Genomic DNA, 19,220 nt, shown 5'->3' with positions numbered 1-19,220 from the left:
TCTTCAGTGCTGGCTCTTCCATTTTCATGTAGTTCCTGCCTTTTATAATATTATCATCTGAGGGTGGAGGGAATAATGTCTGGGGCTCTGAAAAACATTATGGCTACTTGGTCAAAATCCCACTGTGTTCTAGGTGCCCTGCCCCCACCACCAGCAGAAATGACGCAAAGTATTTCACACTTCTGCAACATGCCCTGGATGTCTGTCTACATTTTATTTCTTACAAGATACCTTGATAAATTTCCTTTTTCTTTTTCTTTTTTTTTTTTTTTTTTTTGAGACAGAGCCTCAAGCTATCCCCCTAGGTAGAGTGCTGTGGCATTATAGCTCATAGCAACCTCCAACTCCTGGGCTCAAGTGAGTCTCCTGCCTCTGCCTCCCAAGTAGCTGGGACCACAGGTGCCTGCCACAACGCCCGGCTATTTTTTGGTTGCAGCCATCATTGTTGTTTGGCGGGTCCGGGCTGGGGATTCGAACCCGCCACCTTAGGTGTACATGGCTGGCGCCTTAGCTGGTTGAGCTATAGGCGCCGAGCCCCTCTCTCTTTTTCAACAGATGCCCCCTTCTCAGCAATCCTGCCAGCTCAATACTGTGTATTTTAGTGCCATGGCCACTAAAATTGTTGACTTCCTCACATTCGGAAGAAGTGGAGACACCTCATTGAGCTGATGGAGGGTGGCAACAAGGGTCTTTCTTGCCCTGACCCTCCCCATCTCTTCCTCTGGGATTCTAAAGCTTTAGGAGTGAGATGCTCTAAGGATGGGGCTGAAAAAAAGCAAATGGGTAAATGACAAGATGATTTACAGGATTACAGCATCCTAAGAATCAGTGCTGGAAAGGACCTTGCAGACTGCCTGGTCTATCTCCCATATTTTCATCTGAATAAATTAAGAAACTTAAATGACCTTCCCAATATCATGGAGCTAGACTTGAAATTCAGGTGAAATCAACAGAACTCACTTCCAGTAAGATCAGATAAGACATAGGTAGCAATCTATGAAATCCACAGTAAAATAAACCTCTGAGCTGACATTCAAAATAACGGCAAATCACTGGGCTTCTTTGCACACTATTATTTATGCAAATAATGCAATTAATTCAGGAAAAATAATAGTAGCATTTTAATTTTATAAGCTGATTAATAGTTACTCAAGCATTTTGGTGTAAATCCTCATTTCATATTCATGACAACTTTGTGAAGTCTGAATCATTATTCTGATTTTGAAGTTTAATTATTCGAGGTGCAGAGAGGTTAACCAGCTTTCTCATTAACTTAGAGCCAGTAAATGTTAAAACAAGGACTCATGTACGAGTCACATCACTTTGAGGGCAGCACCAACCGGAGCGCAGATAGTAAAGGTACTTCCAATTCACATCAAAGATGTATCACCTGATGTTTCCAGAAGCATTCAGTCACCAGTCACCTTCCTGCTTTGGTGAGGCTCATTTCAGGCTCCGCCAGTTTTCATTATTGGTGTGATCTCAGTTATTAAGGGCACAAGAGAGTTATCATGAGACAGCATCTTTCCTTCAGCAGTTATATGTGAAGTGTCTAAAATGATAAAAGAGGCCAAGAATAAACTCTTGGTGTGTTAGTGCTATCTTAAAAAATACCCCCTCTTCCTAGCGTTCTTATTCATCATAATTAAATTAGTTTTTGATTTTTTTCATTCCATCACAATGATAAAATTGACTATGCATTTGAGAAGGGAAAGTAGAAACAAAAACAAAAGTTATTCTCTCATTATAGGCAATTCACAAGGTTTCAGGGATGGATTTGAGGCTCCTTACCCAGCACTGAGTTGCAGCTGACTCCCCCCCGCCCCCCCGCCCCCGTGCTCCTCCTCCTGGGATATTTCTATAATCTCTTTTCTCATGCTAGAACTGATTCAATTTCACATGCATTTTTGCTAGTGATGTTTCCGGGATAAGGCCAACCATGTATGCCAGAGACAGAAAGAAACATGCTTTGTTTGCTGGAATTGTATAGGTTGTTCCTTGCAAAAGTTAGATTCCTATAAAATTGGAAACTTTAGGGTGATTTGTTGTGGTTTATGGTTTTATGGACTCAGAGCCAGAAGAGTTCCTGGAAGTCATCCAATGGCGTTACAGTGGATGAAGCGAAGACCCCAAGGGATGAACCGAGATAGCCTGCACTTTCCTGGCAATTTCCTTGAGAAATAATAATACTTAGTGGCAGAAGAATGGCTAAAATACATTGATCCGGGGCCCAGTCATGTAGTTCTCCCCCACTGGACCTCACTGCTTCTAGGTGCAAATTTTAGTTTGTCCTCTGTTCCTGACACGCTGTGGTATCTGGAACAAGTTCATCTTTCTCTGCCTATGGATCTGATACAGGACCTCTGTTTATTAAAGTATCACTGAAGATAAATTTTCTTTCAATGTCATGCTTCTCTACACTTACTTTAAAATGGCACTTTTCTACTTTAGCTCTTCTTGCAAATAGTTGGCAGTTACAGGGAGAGGGTTGGTAATCACTCCCTAAAATTAATTACTCACTGAAACGGTTTCCCCACTTACAGAACACATCCCGCCCCACATTGCAGTGTCAGCATTTCCTGGCCTCTCTCTTTATTGCACTGGGTCCACACACCTCCTGATATATTTGTTGCATCGTCTCACTGCTGCCTGTCCCTGCACGAGGCAGATGAACTGCATTGCTTCGCCGTCTCATCCTTCATTTGTGAATAACAGTAATAGCAAACAAACATTGCTATGTGCTGGCCGTGCTAGGCTTAAGGTAACCAGGTGATATGGATCATCATGTAGAGAGAAGTTCCCAACTCTATGGGATAGGTACCATCATTAGTTCCATTAAATAGATGATGAAACCGAGGCTGAAAGTAGTTGAGTGGATTTCCCCAGGTCTCCCAGGCTGAGCACCAGAACTAGGATTTGAACAAGCCCATTTTACTCACTGTGGTATTCTGCCTGAGACATAAGGTCAGGGAATCCCAGGATGGGTGAGAGATGCCTTGTCATCTGAGCTTACTCCATGATGCTTAAATCCCTTCTCCAACATTCCCACCACTCAGCCATTTACTCTCTGAACATTGGGTTTAACTTAGGCTTTCCCATCTTTACCTGTAGAAGGGCCGTCCTTACATTAAGGCCTACCCTGCCTCCTCTTGGTCCTTTATAAACATTGTCCCTGCCATCTGGGGTTACAGAGAAGAAGCTAACTGATTCTTCCATAGCATAGACTTCAAAAACTCCGAGACTTACCTTGTCCTGAACTGACTCCCGGTTAGTACATGCAGTCTGCGTGTGCTCCTCATGAACCTGAATGCTGGTATTCAACACCCTTCTTGTAGCTGTGTGCCTTGTCGTCACAGCGTTGCCACTACCCAGTTGGGTTTGGACCCTTCCAAAAGCCATCTGTGCTTCCTTCATCATAGCACACAGCACACTGTAGTTCAAGAACTGGCTCAGTGAGGTCAAAATCGTTGGTTTTGCAGGGAAAGGAATAACCACCTCTCGTCTGCACAGGTGTTGTCTAGAGGTTCTCTTTGTCTCTCATCTGCCGTACCTGTTGCACCGCCCAGGCCTCTCCTGGCCCTCTACATCACCCTGTTCCTCCTGGGGCTCTGTGTGGTCCGTGCTACCGGCTGCTTGCCCGGCTTTGCCCCCATGGCAGCTGGGTTACTTAGTATGCGGACGGCCTCCCATTGCAGTGTTTTCTTCTTGATAATGGCAGGGGGCAGTTTTTCAGAGATGTTTGAAGTAGTTTCCTCTGTTCCAGCCTTCTTTCTCTTTCTTCTTCCTCCTTCCTCTCATTCTTCCTAGGGTGGAGATAAAAAGCAAAAATATACAAAAATATCCCTAGGTAATTACATGTAATACTCTATGTTATTTCTTTATTTACATTCCTTATTTTGCACCTGAAGAAGAAAAGTATTAAATAACAGTGTGTCTGCAAGTCTCTCTCTCTCTTTGTTTTTATTTTTTGACAGTCTCCCTCTGTTGCCCAGGCTAGAGTGCTGTGGTATCATCATAGCTCACAGCAACCTCAAACACTCGGGCTTGAGTAATCCTCTTGCCTCAGCCTCCCCAGTAGTTGGGACTACAAGTTTGCACCTCTAGACCTGGCTAGTTTTTCTGTTTTTAGTAGAGACTGGGTCTCGCTCTTGCTCAGGCTGGCCTTGAACTCCTGAGCTCAAGCAATTCACCCATGTTGGCCACCCAGTGTGATACGATTATAGGCATGTGCCAATGTGCTTGGCCCAAGTATCTTAATAATACCTGGTATAGTAGTCATATACTCTTTTATGTAAAACAAAAAAAATTAAGAGATCTGATACTGTTTCAAAAATTCAAAACTTTACTGAACTCGAACGGATTTGAGATTGTCATGTAAGAATTGTCAACATTTTAAAATATTTGATATGGTAATATCTCACTTTAAAAATTGTATAATAAATTTTGGGGGGATATTTTTCTTATAATTACAGTGTGTTGCCGACATATAATTGAGGTTCTTTGATTAGGGCATATTTCTGCACTAAACTTTACATCTAGTACTTAATCAGACTTATTCATTCAGTTATAATTGCTCATTTTTCATCATTCACGTAGTACCCTCTCTTAAAAATCAATAATTTTATTCCATTAAACATACAGTATGGCAACATTAAACATTTTGGAGTAATAAGAAAAATAAGAAGATGGGCAGCGCCTGTGGCTCAAAGGAGTAGGAGGCCAGCCCCATATACCAGAGGTGGCAGGTTCAAACCCAGCCCCAGCCAAAAACTGCAAAAAAGAAAAATAAGAAGATGACGAAGAAGAGACAAGTGGGAATTACTGCGTAGAGGGTTTTCTCACTAATACATGTACTGAACTATCAGAATTAATTTTTACACAATTAATTTAATTCTCAGACTTGAGAAGAATAATATCTCAAACTCAAAAATAAACCTCTATCTTTTAAAGTAAGGGAATTTCATAATTTCCTGTTAGACCATTATTAAAACTTTCCAGATTTTCTCCACATTTCCCCTAGCTTCCTTTTGTTGGAGACTTGGAAGCTCATTTGTCTTCCCTCGTTATATGAGCACACTAAAGGGAGCAGCTGACTTCTGCTCTGCTGCTCCCCCTCTCTGGGGATCCCTTCCCTGTAGTCAGCTCAAAGTGAAGGAGAGAAGACACATGGGCTCCCTAGGAAACCGTGCAAAACAGCCCCCTGTCCCCCAGAAGAAGCAATTCTTTCTGTGTCTTAGAAGTAAGGAGAAGTTATCTGTCTGCCTTGAATTGGAATGAATTTCTGTGAATTTAAATTTGTATACTAATGTTTATTTGATGATTCTTATACAAGATTAAATATATGTGCTTGAGGAAATCTCTTTTATTGTAAATTACAGAAATCCAACTCTGCTTTTATATTCTGGAAGAAGAATTGGTACATTTCTTCCTTAAATATTTGGTAGACGTCACTGGTAAAACAAGTTGGGCCAGGTGCTTGGTTTTTAGAAATGATTTAATTGTTGATTCAATTTCATGAATACATGGATATAGCACTATTCAAGTTGTATTTCTTTTTTTGTGCCTTGGCAGTTTGCGTCTTTTAAAGCTTTGGCCCATTTCATCTGTATTATCAAACATGTGGACCTTATTTGTACTATACCCTTCTAATATTTGTGGGATCCATAGTTATAACCTCTCTTTTATTTCAGATTTTGGTAATTTATGATTTCTCCCCTTTTTCCCCCTTCAGGCAACCTGACGAGAAGGTTTTCAATTTTGTTGCCCTTTTTAAAGAATCAATTTTTGATTTTATTAATTTTTCTCTATCATTTTCTGCTTTATAATTTCATTAATTTCTGCTATATCATTTTATTATTCATTTTTTTTCCTGTTTGCTTTAAGTATAATGTACTTTTCTTCCTCTAGTTTTCTAAGGTAGATGCTTAGGTTATTAATTTTTGTTCTTTTCTTTTTTCTAATATATGCATCAAATGCTACAAATTTCCTTCTAAGTGCAGGTTATGCTGAATTCCATACATTTTGATGAGTTCTTCATTTTAATTTAGTTCAAAATGTTTTTAAATTTCTCTTGAATCTTCTTTCACCCATATGCTATTAGACGTGTTGTTTAGTCCTAATAATTGGGGATTTTCCAGCTATCTTTCTGTTACTAATTATTTCTATTATGTTCTGAGAATGTTCTTCACATGATTTCCATTTTTAAAAATTTATTGTGTTTTATAGACTAAAATGTTGTTTATCTTGCCAAATGTTCTTGTGAGCCCTGAAAGACTATATTCTGCTGTTTTTGAAGTACTCTATAAACGTCTATTAGTTTGAAAGGACTGATGATTGTAATGATGTCCAAATCATCTATATCCTTACTTATTTCTGCCTATTTGATGTATCCATTACTGAAAGTTTAATGGATTTATCTATTTCTCCTTGCAGTTCTGTCAGTTTTTGCCTTAGGTATTTTGACACCCTATTGTCAGGTGCTTACACATTTAAGATTGTCATATCTTCTTAGAAAGCAGACCATTTCATCATTATCCCTGATAATATTCTTTGGATTGAAGTTTGCTTTGCCAAAAATTAATAAGCTAGCAAGCTTTCCTTTGATTAGTGTTAGTGTGGTATATCTTTCTTCACTCTTTTACTCTTAACTGTTTTGAGTCTTCTGTATTTAAAGTCAATTTCTTATAGACAACATATGGTTAGGTCTTTTCTTTTTAATTCACTATGACAATCTTTGTATTTTAATTGGTGTATTCAGTGCATTCACATTTTAAGTGATTATTACTATAGTTGGATTGATATTTACCTTGATTGTAACTATTTATTGATTTGTCCTATACTTCTTTTTTTCTCACCTTTTCTGTCTTGTCTGTTTCATTGAGCATTTTATGATTCTATCTTATTTCCTTTCTTAGCATTGCAATAATTCTTTAAAAAACATCGGTGCTTGCTCTAGAATTTATAATATACATTTTCAACTAATCTAAGTCTGCCTTCATAGACTATTCTTGTGTCATGTATGCACCTTACTACAGGGTTTGCACAGGGACACAGTCAGTCCTTTTTATCCATTGAGATATTGCTGTCACCCATTTCAATTATGTATATGCTATAGTCAATCAATACTTTGCTACTATTATTGCTTTAATGACAGTACCTCATTTAAGAATAAAGAAAATAAAAAGATTTTTATTTTGCCTTCATATATTCCAAACAAATACTTTTCCACTTCATATAATTCTTTTTATATTTATTTATTTATACATTTTCTGTGGGGGTAATCATGACCTTAATGAATTTCTTGAGTTTTTATTTTTTTGCCTAAGGAATTATTTCCCTGGATATTAGGTTTGAATTCTGAGTTGGTGTTTTTATTTTTTCTTCCAACATTAATTATTTAATACCTGTCATTAACTTTGGAAAATTCTTGGCCATTTTTACATCAGGTATTATTTCTGCTTTGTTTTCACTTTACTTTCTGGTATTCCAAGTACATGGATTTTACATGTCTTTTTTTTTTTTTTTTTTTTGGCCGGGGCTGGGTTTGAACCCGCCACCTCTGGCATATGGGGCTGACACCCTACTCCTTTGAGCCACAAATGCCGCCCCGGTGTTACATCTTTTGAAATTGTCCACAGTTCTTGGATATTCTGTTCTGGTTTTCCTCTTTCCATTCACTTTTCTTTTTAACTCAGTTTGGAAAGTTTCTGTTGACCTATCTTCAAGTTTACTTATTCTTTCTTCCGTTGTATTAAATCTACTGATGAATCCTTTGAAGGCATTCTTCATTGCTGTGACTGTGTTCTTGATTTCTAGCATTGCATTTTGATTTTTTTCTTAGAGCTTTTATGTCTCTGTTTAGATTACTTTTTTCCATTAGAGTCCTTAACATATTAATCACAGTTATTGTAAATTTCCTGTCTGATTAATTCTGATCAGTGTCATATGTACCTTATTCTAATGCTTGCTTTATCTTTTTAGGTTGTGTGCTCTATTCTGTGGTGTACCTTCTGATTTTTTTATATTGGGCAAAGAGGTAAATAGGCCTTTCTTTATAATGAGGACTTATGTTAATCTAGTTAGGTTATAGGAGTGTCCAACCTTTTTCTTTTCTCCTGTTGCAAATGGAAGAAGAAGAGTTGCCCTGGCTGCACACAAACCCACAAACACTAATGAAAGCTAATGAGGAAGGAAAAAAAAAGGTCTGCGTATAATTTTCACAATATCCGATACCACTGGTAAGCTTAACAGGCCTCAAAAAATCAACATGCGCCCCGCAGGCTGCAGATTGTACACTCTGGTTAGGAGTTGGACTGTGCTGAGTGTTGCTGTTGGGTGTAAGTACCAGACATTTCAGATTGCGCCAATGTCCTCAGTTTTTGTTTCAACTCTTGATTTGGGGTTTTCCCATGTAAGCTTCCTCAAAGAGAATTTTTCCCTTGCGGTTCTTGCAGCTGTAATATAGATAAGTGGCACCCTGTTGATGTGATGATTAGACGTGAAGGGGGTAAAACATTCTATGGTTTGCTGATTAAGTCTCAGCCTCTTACTAGGTCTGTGTTTTGAGGCTGTGATCTTCACAAGTGTCTCTCCAGTGGTGTAGCTTTTTGTCCTCACTACCTCTCTGGCTGCAGTGCTCACACTGTATTTGTTTTCAGCTCTGATCTCTGTTGACTATTGTGTTCCCATTGCCTTAGGTGAGTCAGGAAAGCTGGAGGAGACTGGAGCTGGGAGAATTTCCCCTACTCTCCTGGAAGAAGATTTCAGAATTGGGAGGAAAGTCTTTGATTTGTAGAAGTATCGAGGCATATTTTATATCAGTTATTCTACCTGCCACTTGCAAGTGCTATGAGGATATATTTCTCAGATACTAACCCCATGAATCTAGTGGAGCTTCAGCAAAGGACCATGAATGTGGAGGAGTCCCTTGAGGCTTCTAGGAGTTTCTTGCGCTCATCCTAGGGCACACTCAGCCTCCAGAGAGTCTTCAAAATTATCATTTAAGTATTCATGCCAGTTTATGACTCCAGAAGCTTCTGCCCCAGGTAAGTAGACAGTGGTTGCTGTATCTTTCTGGATGGGTCTATCTTTCCAAATTTGAAGGGTGGTTTGTTCTGTGACCTCAAATTATCTGGTGGGTACAAGAAAAGTTTCTGATTTCCAGTTTTTCCAGATTTTCTTTGTAAGGATGGGGTGATGATTTTTAAGATGTTTGCATGTTGGAACTAAACCCAGAACTTCCTACATTAACTGTTTTACCCCCAGTAAGAAGAAAATCCCACCATGGTGGGTGAATGCCAAGGAAAGATTTCTAATCTGATAGATCTTCTGCTTCTGCCACCCCAGAGACAGCAAGATCAAGTCTTCCTCTTCCTCCTCTGTCTACTCAACATTGAGGACAACTGGATGAAGACCTTTATGATGATCCACTTCCATTTAGTGAAGAGTAAATATATTGTCTTATTCTTATGATTTTCTTAACATTTTATTTTCTCTAGTTTATTTTGGGGTAAGATAATAGTATGTAATACACATAACATACAAAATACATACTAAAATCAATTTTTTATCACACTTCCAGCCAACAATACACTGTTAGCAGTTAAGTTTTAGGGGAGTCAAAAGTTATACACACTTTGTATGTGTGCCCATACAGGGGTGCTCAGGAGATGGGCCCCCCAATCCTGGTGTTGTTCAAGGGTCAATCCCATATTATCAAGTTTGGGGACAACATGGATATACAATGTAAGTACTGTTCCCCTGACAAGATTTAGAATCCTCCTCCCACTTGTTAAACATTAGCATGTTTCTGAAGTTCCTAGTTCATCGTCTGCCTCTCACAAAGATCTTCTAGGGAAGATCCATGTCAGTGTTTCTTGGTGGCGTACAGTCCACAGATGTGATCCACCACCAGCCAAATATCCCAGAGGATGGAAAGCACATTTGTGTTTGCTTCGAGTTTTCTTTCTCATGCTCATTAGTGGTTTAGCTGAGGCGTGATCCAGGCCATCTCTTTCAGCCACAAAATTGCTGTTGCAGTTCCTCTATAATAAGAGTAATTTGACGGCAGGCATGCGTGGGGTCTGGTTATGGTTAATTCCAGACTCTGACTGTTGAAGAAGCTCTGCCATAGTGTGACATTGAGCCTTTTCTCCTGCATTCTCAGATACTTGTTTCACAAGATGTGAAACTTCCAATAATGAGGACAAGCTCCTAGTCAGAATGCTGAAGGATAATGTTGGGAAAGTGAGATGATGGAGACCAACACGCCTCGGGGAACACAGCTCTGGCTGGGCTGGACTGTTAGGGGGTGAGGAACTTAGAAAACAAAGTGTATCAAATCTCTGACTTTATCTGGCTGCTTGCCACCTCCAGATGGACAGAAAGGTTCCAATTTCTCTCTTCTCTTCTTTGACAAACAATACGTTAGTATAAATAAATGTTTACTCTGAGATGTGCGTAACAGCTGCAGGTTGGAGGCAATGGTGATAAGCATAAGAAAAAAAAGTCTGCCTGGAGTGAAGCTTTCAAAAACCAAGGGAATTTTCAGGCTCCACAAACCAGAGACTGTTGTGCCCACCCCGGGGGTCGCCTACCCAAAGACCACTCACAATCACAAATCGATGCAAAAAGCAAGAGGCAGGTTTATTGCTGGCGCGTCAGGGTTCCTCAGCCACAAGGGGGAAGGAACCCCGAGAGGCTGTTACAAGCTGCTTTTAAAGCGAAAAACTACATGCAGGGGGCGGTGAGGGGGCGTTAGGGTATGAGGCGGTTGGTGATTGGGGAATTCATAACTTACAGGGTTGCTGGGCAGTTTTGCTCTGGGGACTTTTTGCGACGGTTATTTTTAGCGCGGGTATGAGGGAGTAGGGAGAGGGTAGGGTGTTGCCTCCAGGTGCAAGAGTCTGATATGCGGGTAGAATGTTTTCATTGTTTTAGGGCCTCCTTACTGCCCTGTGGCCTAACAAGACAATCACTTTGGCTGTGTCTTTCAAGCTGCTTTCTATTTTGTCTCCTGTTCCTTTCCAAAATATGATGCTAAATCCTTATGTCTGGAGCAGAATTTTTGCTGGTGCTGTTAGCTTATAATCATTCTTTTCAAGAAATTTTATTTGCTTTTTTTCTGGAAGGCATAGTTTGTGATAAGACCTGAGGGGGAATCTCATGGAGGTGGGTCTTTCTTTCTTTGTTTCTTGAGCTATAATCTCTTCCTTTGTTAATTCTCAATTCTTTTGCTATCTGTACGGGAGAAGCCTGTCACACAAACAAATGAGTAAAGCAATTTTTCTTTTCTGGGGAAAACAAACTCACCTATTATGCTATGAATTTAATTTTTTTTTTTTCCATTTTACAAAGGCAACCTTTTGAGATGAAATCTTGCCTGGAAGAAACTAGAAAGTCGAATTTTACTTCAGATTTGCTCAGATTTGCATGAATCCCATAGAGAATATCATTATCCTGTTGAAATCACTTTCTTCGTGGCTCTGTCTAAGATAAATGAACTTGATTTACAGAGTCAGAGACCCTGGATGGCTTTCAGATGTTATATGTGACTTTCCCAAGGCAATTTCCCTGACTGGATAGAACTCGGGAGTTCTCTTTTCTGCTAGTTCTCAGCCCAGGTCCTTGTCTGCTTCCTTTTAGTTCTTTATTTCAATTCCAAAAGAGCTACAGATGAGAAACCCAACACATGTAATGGCTATTAATGAGGTCATTCTATTCACTTTGCTGTTAAAATAAATAAGTGTTCTTTCCCTACCCTAAGGTGAACCTAGGGCAATGATTTTTCATTGTTTTTGCTTTTGGTTTACCTACACATTGAGAATTAGAGGGGTAAATAGGTTCTCTACCTTCTTGCTCCAAATGCACAGATATCCAAAATTTAGCATGCAATATTGCAGGAGTTATGAAGTTTCCTAAAGATTTTTCATGTCTGCAAAGTAAAGAATCCCTGCTTTGGGGGCTTGTGGAGTAGAGACAAATGTGGTTTTAAGACCTAGTTCTGCCACCTAATAACTGTGGGAGTGTAGACAAAAATACTTAAAATCTTAGTGCATCAGTTTCCTCATCTATAAAATGAAGATTATAGTACATCCCTAATGGATTAGTTACGGGAGATTGCCAAGTGCTACATAAACCAAGAGAAACGAAAACAGGAATCGCAATGTGTAATCCTGTCCCATGACTCACAGAACAGATAAAATGTTTCAAACGATGACATACAAGGGAACTACCAAACTCCAGTTGTTGGAATGCCGGCCCTTCAGACCTATGTGTTCTGAGATTAAACCATAGAAAACTGCTTTACAAGGAAATCTGTCTGCCTGGATCCCCATGTTCCAAATGTTCACTGCCTGTTTCAGCAAATCATCCGGTCTGCAAGTTATGACCAGTCCCTGTCTAGGTCTTGGTTAATAATCGTCCTAATTCCAGCCTATCACTTCCTTTTTTATTTCCCTATTTGAGATGCTCCTCAGACCTTCTATGCTCAGTGGGTTGCACTAGTGGCCTTTGTATGTGGGCATCCATTAACTTCTCAGAACCCTGAGTGGAGAAATTGTCTACTTTTTTCTTCCTTTTGGGCAGCATCATCCCTCCAACCCCAGCTTTCATTTGAGGAAGTGTTTCCCTGAGTGTACTGAGTCATTTACGGTTGTCACTGTTAGTGCCACCCTACAGAGGAGCCACACTGCACGGGAAACTATCTAGCAGTGGGTTATTGAAAGGCTTTTGCCACGAATGATACATTCATATATTTTTGCTTATTTTCTTTTGAATTCTTGGTCCTTTTGTGTGTAGGAACTCCTTATACATTCTTGATATTGGCCTATCACCTATGATATAAATATTTATTTTCCAGTTTGTCTTTGACTCTGCTTACAGATTTTTACTTGTTTTAGTTTGTCTTTCAGAGGAATTTATTTTCATGTCTGCAAATGTATCATAGTTTTAACAGTTTCTGCACTTTGAGTTGATGTTATTAAGGCCTTCCCCATCAAAGATAAGGTTCATAAAAAAGATGGAAAAAATAGGCAAACAAAAATGGCAAGGGATATTTTGAAAAAGAAGAGCAAACGGTGTAGATTCGTATTATAAGATAAGAAAACAATTTCAAAGGTGTGGAATGGCACAGGTGAAATGAACAGAATATAAAGGAATAAGAAAAAAAGAGAGAGACTACATTAGAAACCCCGAAGAAAATTTATAAGGATTTACTATTCAATAAAAGTGGTATTTTTTTTTTTTTTTTAGTTCTTAAAGGTTTTACTGTTTAAAAACAATACAGCATAAGAACTTACAGTAATCATTAGAGCAATGAAAACCAATTCTTACCCTAAGGAATGAAATAATCAGATACTTAGCAAAGATGGTCTGTACCTGGACGTTAGCCCTCAACTAAATTTAATCCATGGGAAAATGTCTTTCAGACTATCCATTCCCGAAGTTCCCCTTTGAGCCCTGTATTTTGCTGCAATAAATATTTTTTGTGGTACTTGAAGGTCTTGTTTGTTCTTTTCACCAAACAGCAATTTTTAAATGAAGAATTTTTCACGTTTTTTCAAAGAAAAACACAATAATTTCCACTGAGGTATGATTTTTTTTAAAAGAACATTATTCAATATTGGTCTTCAAAAGCTTATTTTGCAAAGCATTATCATATAACCCTTAGCCTGGGCAATAGAGCAAGACCCTGACTCTACAAAAATTAAAAATTAGAAAAACTCTGCAGCCACAGGGTAACTCAGAGATCATAGAGTCTAGCAGTTACCTAATTGGTATCCACATGTAACTGAGGATGGCATGTGGGGAGGAGTGTAAGGACTGGGGGCGGAGGGCTAGCAGCTGTACTATAATGCATTTCTACAATCATCTCCTAGAACAGTGCTCCTGGTCCAGAAGACATAGTTTGGGATCTGCTGTGTTCTATTCTTTGATAGCCGAGGGAACTAAGGTCCAGAGAATTAAAGAGAGCTGGAAAATGGCAGGGATGGGACACTAAAGCCCAGGACTTCCGGCTATAATGCCTCTCTGATTAAAACAGTTGGAAAAATATGGCCATTTCCTAAATGAAATTAAACAATTGGGTCACATCTGGAAAAAAGTAAAGTTGGAACCTTCCTCTGTATAAATTTTAAATGGATGAAAGATACAAATGTGAAAAATAAAATTCTTTGCAAGTCTGAAAGGGAAGAGGGGAGAATTACTTTGTAAATTTAATTCTTTTTCGCCTGCTATAGTAGATACGTGTATTCGTTAAGTTACCTTCCTTGTCAGCAGTATTCCATTTGTGTCAAATGTCCAAATTGCATATAAAGATATAAGTACAAAAAGTACATTAGTGGTTCCAGGGCCTGGAATGGGAATAAAAGTTGACTAACTGCAAGTGGGCATGAGGCATCCTTGGGGAGTGATGAGATACTCTAAACTGGACTATAATGATGTTACAATTATTAGATTGTACGTGTAGAATGAAAGAATTTTATGATATGAAAATTATGGTTGAATTAAGCTGTTAAAGTTGATTATGGCTTGGTGATAGCTATCCCTGGGCAAGACAAGCCCAGAGCCACCCTCACACCATGGCACATCTGGATGTCAAATGACCGATTCCTCCCTGGGTAAGAAGGAGGGAACTCTGGCCAATGAATGGAGAGACTAGAACAAGGCAGATTTTCTTCCGGGGGTCTAATTTCCTCCCATTTCTTATCTTGCTTCCTGTAGGTCTTGACAACCCCTCTGTTGGAAACGGCGTCCTAACTTGCTTCCTTCCACACATGGTGACCAGAACATCTTGCCTTACTGCTGAACAATAACCAACATCCTTTGCTGACCTCAGCACAATTGCTGCTTCTCTTGTTTAATTGGCTTTATATGGAAGCCCTTCAACTGAAAGAATGTCAGTTTCTAGGGAACAATGCCAAAAAACAATTAATTTCAAATACACAGCTTTTGTATTTGATGCTGCAGTTTCTGTCTGAGGCCACATTTATTTACGTTCCTGTCTGAAGGAGATAACACTCCAGGTGAAGGGACAAGCTCACGGGGACCCACGGGAACGGCCCTGTTGTGGGTCTGACATTCCTCCTGGCTTTTGCACCTGGCAGTTGTGGCTGCCTTTTCAAAATAGTAGCAATCAACTCTACCCAGGGACTGTGGCTCCTCTTTCTTCCTTTTTAAATTTTTAATTTATTAGACTGGTTCATCTTCTGGATAGAGCCCTAACAACTGTGGGAATGTTCTCATGAAATCCTACATGCAAAGGGGTATGATTCGAATTCCATGGGGATTTTCGTACCCATCTCAACCGTGGCTCTGCAAAAAACCCATCCTCTTCATGCTGTTTATGCCTCTCAGGAGCTTAGTAATGTTTCGTTTGCTCCAATATGTTTCTAAATTGATGTTTTACTGTGCTCTACCAGGCTTCTGTTGTTTTCACTTGAAGTTGTGAGGACATCGCAGAGAAAGATTGCCCCAAAGGGACAACCACACAGCACGGGGATGGGGACAGGGGGAGTGCTGATGTACTTGGGGCATCCAGATCCCATCTGAACAGGCGACGTGCAGCTGTTGGAAGGCGTATCTCACACGGCAGCATGTCCCTTGCTGTCATTCTCCATGGCTGGTGTGAGAGCTGGTGGCTGAGATCTGGAAGGAGGTAGAGGCCTGTTGTCCCTCCAGCATGAAACATGGAGAGGTGTCAGTGTACTTCTGCTTAGAAGGGAGCAGCTCCCAGCTCTCTGTCACCTCGTTTTCACTCTTTTCTTTTGTACAGATGAAACTGTTTCTATTTGGCTTGTGTTGAAGAAGCCTTTCTATTTCTTTCAGAAAAATGTGGTGTTCCTAAAAATTAGCAAATCTGCTTTCTGGTGACATCAAGCAGGTCAAAAGGATTTATTTTTCATTCTAGATTAAGGAATACAATCTCATTTCAATAAATTTCCTCCTCCTTCCCTCCTTCTGTCTCTTAGAACAGTGTTTTTCAACCTTGTTTTTTTCTTTTTTGGCTGGGACTGGGTTTGAACTCAACACCTCTGGTATATGCCAGCGCCCTACTCCTTTGAGCCACAGGCTCTGCCCAAGACCTTTTTTTTTGTCTCATAGCACACTTGAACCTATAGTTAAATTTCTGTGGCACACTTAAATTATGTTGACCAAAAAAAAAAGGAAAAAGAATGGCTCAGTGCCCGTAGCTCAGTGAGTAGGCTGCCGGTCACATACACCAAGGCTGGTGAGTTTGAACCTGGCCCGGACCTGCTAAAGAACAATGAGAACTGCAACCAAAAAATAGCTGGGCATTGTGGTGGGTGCCTGTAGTCCCAACTACTTGGGAGGCTGAGGCAGGAGAATTGCTTAAGCCCAAGAGTTTGAAGTTGCTGTGAGCTGTGATGCCAAGGCACTTTACCAAGGGTGACAAAGTGAGACTGCCTCAAAAAAAAAATGTGAAAAGAAGAATATACTTACTATACTTTGAAGTTCTTTTGAAAACAATTTAATTAATGACCTTTAAAAATTTTCAAGGCACACCAAGATCCTCTCACGGCACACCAGTTGAAAATCACTGTCTTAGACAAACATATAGAATAAAACTATATGAAAGGATGAATTAGAAGAGCATTATGTGAGATCACAATACAGGTGCTCCACAGACTTATTGATTGTTATTAAAGTTGAGCTGAAAATTGGGATTTGAACTTCCTATTGGTCAAGGAAAAACATCACTTGTATGGGTCCCTTCGACACACAGAAAAGTCAAAATATTCTTGGCACTTGTGCTGGAAACTACCACATCTGACTTTATATGGTATAGGAACCAGACAGTATGTGGTATGCAAGACAATGACTGTATAATAAACTTGATACTGGTTTTAATAATCTTGATTTTGTAGTCTTGGCAGAGAACAGTGAGGACACATGTGAACCTCAATACAAGGAGTATTGTGATAGCCTGAAAAGTTTTCTACAAGTTAATTTGATTTCTTGATGGTCTGGTTTAATATATAGGTAAAATATAGAATATGGAGAGAAATGGATCATCAGATTGACTTTCAAACTCTCCAGTATAAATATCAATCATCTTGACAAGACTTTTGGTAAGAATTGGGCAGCAGATACCTTCAAGATATGCCTTCTGTCTAATACCAGCATGGAGTAATTTCTTTTCTCTTCAACCTCCTACCAGTTTACCAATGAACCCAAGTACATAATGAGCCTGAAACCAGAGTTCTTGAATTATAGGAACCGAAACATCATTGAAAAGTTGGCTTTATCATAGAAGAAATGGGGAGGTGATGGGATCTCTAGATATTGTCACCAATTGCTGATTGCTTCTTTGTGACAAATGTAGTTAGTTCAGTTCTGTGACGCTGTCCATTCATCTCCTGGGAGGAGTATTGCTCTTTGCCATTTCAGACTCCAGGTGAACCATTTGCATTCATTAAGCCTGATGGGATGTTGGAGGGAATGAATAAATAAAGCTATCTGGCAGCAGAATTTCAATTTATCTAGAAAACTCTGCGGATATCTACCTTTCTTTTTATCTTCAGTAACAGGTGCTCAATATGGGTCCATTCAACTTATTTTTTTCACTGAAGTTTAATCACTTAGGTTTCCATCAACAATAATGTTGACATATGACTGCAGATGTTCGTGTACAAAATATCACCAAGTGTCTTTTCAGGAAACTTTGTGGTTTCTGAACATGACCGTGAATTGAGAGATGCAGGCTCTTGTGTCTGACTCTGAACTTTACTCAGCACAGGGAAGCTGCTCCCTAATTCCTTAGTACATGATCAGGGTCCTCCCATCTCTAGCACCTGAGCATGGATTTGGCTGTGTTTGAGACTGATTAATGAGGATCAGAACAGAAGGATGTCATCTGGTGGGAGTCAGCAAGAGCAATGGAATGAGGACTTAGTGAAGGGAAAAGAACAGAGAATCAGGAGAAATTAGGACAAAGAAAAGTAGATGGTGAGAATAAGAGTTGTCTTCAAGAAATAGCTCTTACTATTTATTTATTTAGACACAGTACCACTCTGTCACCCTGGATAGAGTTCTGTGGGTCACAGCTTACAGCAACCTCAAACTCTTGGGCTCAAGTGATCCTCTTGCCTCAGCCTCCCCAAAACCTGGGACTACAGGTATGTACCACATCACCTTGCTAATTTTTTTTATATTTTTAGCAGAGACATTGTCTCTTGCTCAGGCTGGTGTTGAACTCTTGATCTCAAGTGATCCACCAGTGCTTGCTTCGGCAGCACATATACTGAAATTGGAACGATACAGAGAAGATTAGCATGGCCCCTGTGCAAGGATGACACGCAAATTCAAGTGATCCACCTGCCTTGGCTTTCCGGAGTGCTGGGATTACAGACGTGATCCACTGTGCCCGGCCATCTTGCAGCACCTTTTTCTCTTTCTGACCTCCATCAGTCTCACTGGGGAGTGTCTGAAAATCTCCTAGCTCTCTAGTTCTTTCCTCAGTTGAGTCTACTCTATTATTGAAATCATCTTCTGAGTTCTTTTTTTCAATAATTATGTTTTTAATAGCAAACACCTTTGGTTGGCTCACCCTAAAGCTTGTTACTGTTTCTTATTGGTGAGAATCACCCTTTAATACTGCAATCCTACTTATTAAGCTGATTTTGAGTTATTACTTTTCCTCTATCATTTACCCTGCTTCTACTCTGTTATATTCCATTGCTCTTTTTGTTTTATTTTTCACATAGCTCTTGGCTCTTTGTGTTTTACCATCTTTCCCTGAGAGCAAGAGCAATGGGGTGAGGACTTAGTGAAGGGAAAGGAATAGAGAATCAGGGGAAATTAGGACAAAGAAAAGAAGATGTTTAGAGTAAGAGTTGTTTTGAAGATATAGTAGCTCTTCTATTGAGCTGCTATAGGTCATTTATATTGCCTGGAGATTTCTTTACTGTAATGTCTACCTTGGGAAAGGGGAGATATCCTGGATGCTGGTTGGGGAGCTTAAGGGTCGGAGACTTGGAAGTTGTGGGTGTGGCCCTAGAGCAGGGGTGTCCAACCTCTTTTCTTTTTCTGGTGCACATATACTTATCTGGTGTACAGATCTTTTATTGGTAGAATAAAAGTTGTCTTGGGCCACACATTAAATACACAAACCCTAATGACTCCTGATGAGCAAAAGAAAAGCTATGTACATACTTTTCATGGTATCTGACATCACAGTTAGGCAAAGTAGTCCTCAGATA

At 39.6% G+C, this 19,220-nt stretch overlaps 1 non-coding gene across 1 annotated transcript; it reads left to right on the top strand.

The window, feature by feature from the left end:
• Positions 1-18,238: 18,238 nt before the first annotated feature.
• LOC111724963 lies at positions 18,239-18,345 on the top strand. The gene has a single exon (XR_002773162.1). It is a non-coding gene; the product is annotated as a U6 spliceosomal RNA (small nuclear RNA).
• The last annotated feature ends 875 nt before the right edge of the window (positions 18,346-19,220 follow it).

The sequence above is a fragment of the Otolemur garnettii genome, unplaced genomic scaffold (genome assembly GCF_000181295.1).
Source record: "Otolemur garnettii isolate 467f Iridium unplaced genomic scaffold, OtoGar3 scaffold00029, whole genome shotgun sequence".
In the NCBI taxonomy this organism is placed as follows: domain Eukaryota; kingdom Metazoa; phylum Chordata; class Mammalia; order Primates; family Galagidae; genus Otolemur; species Otolemur garnettii.
The sequence above is the reverse complement of the archived record's forward strand: the minus strand, read 5'-3'. Positions and strand labels throughout refer to the sequence as shown.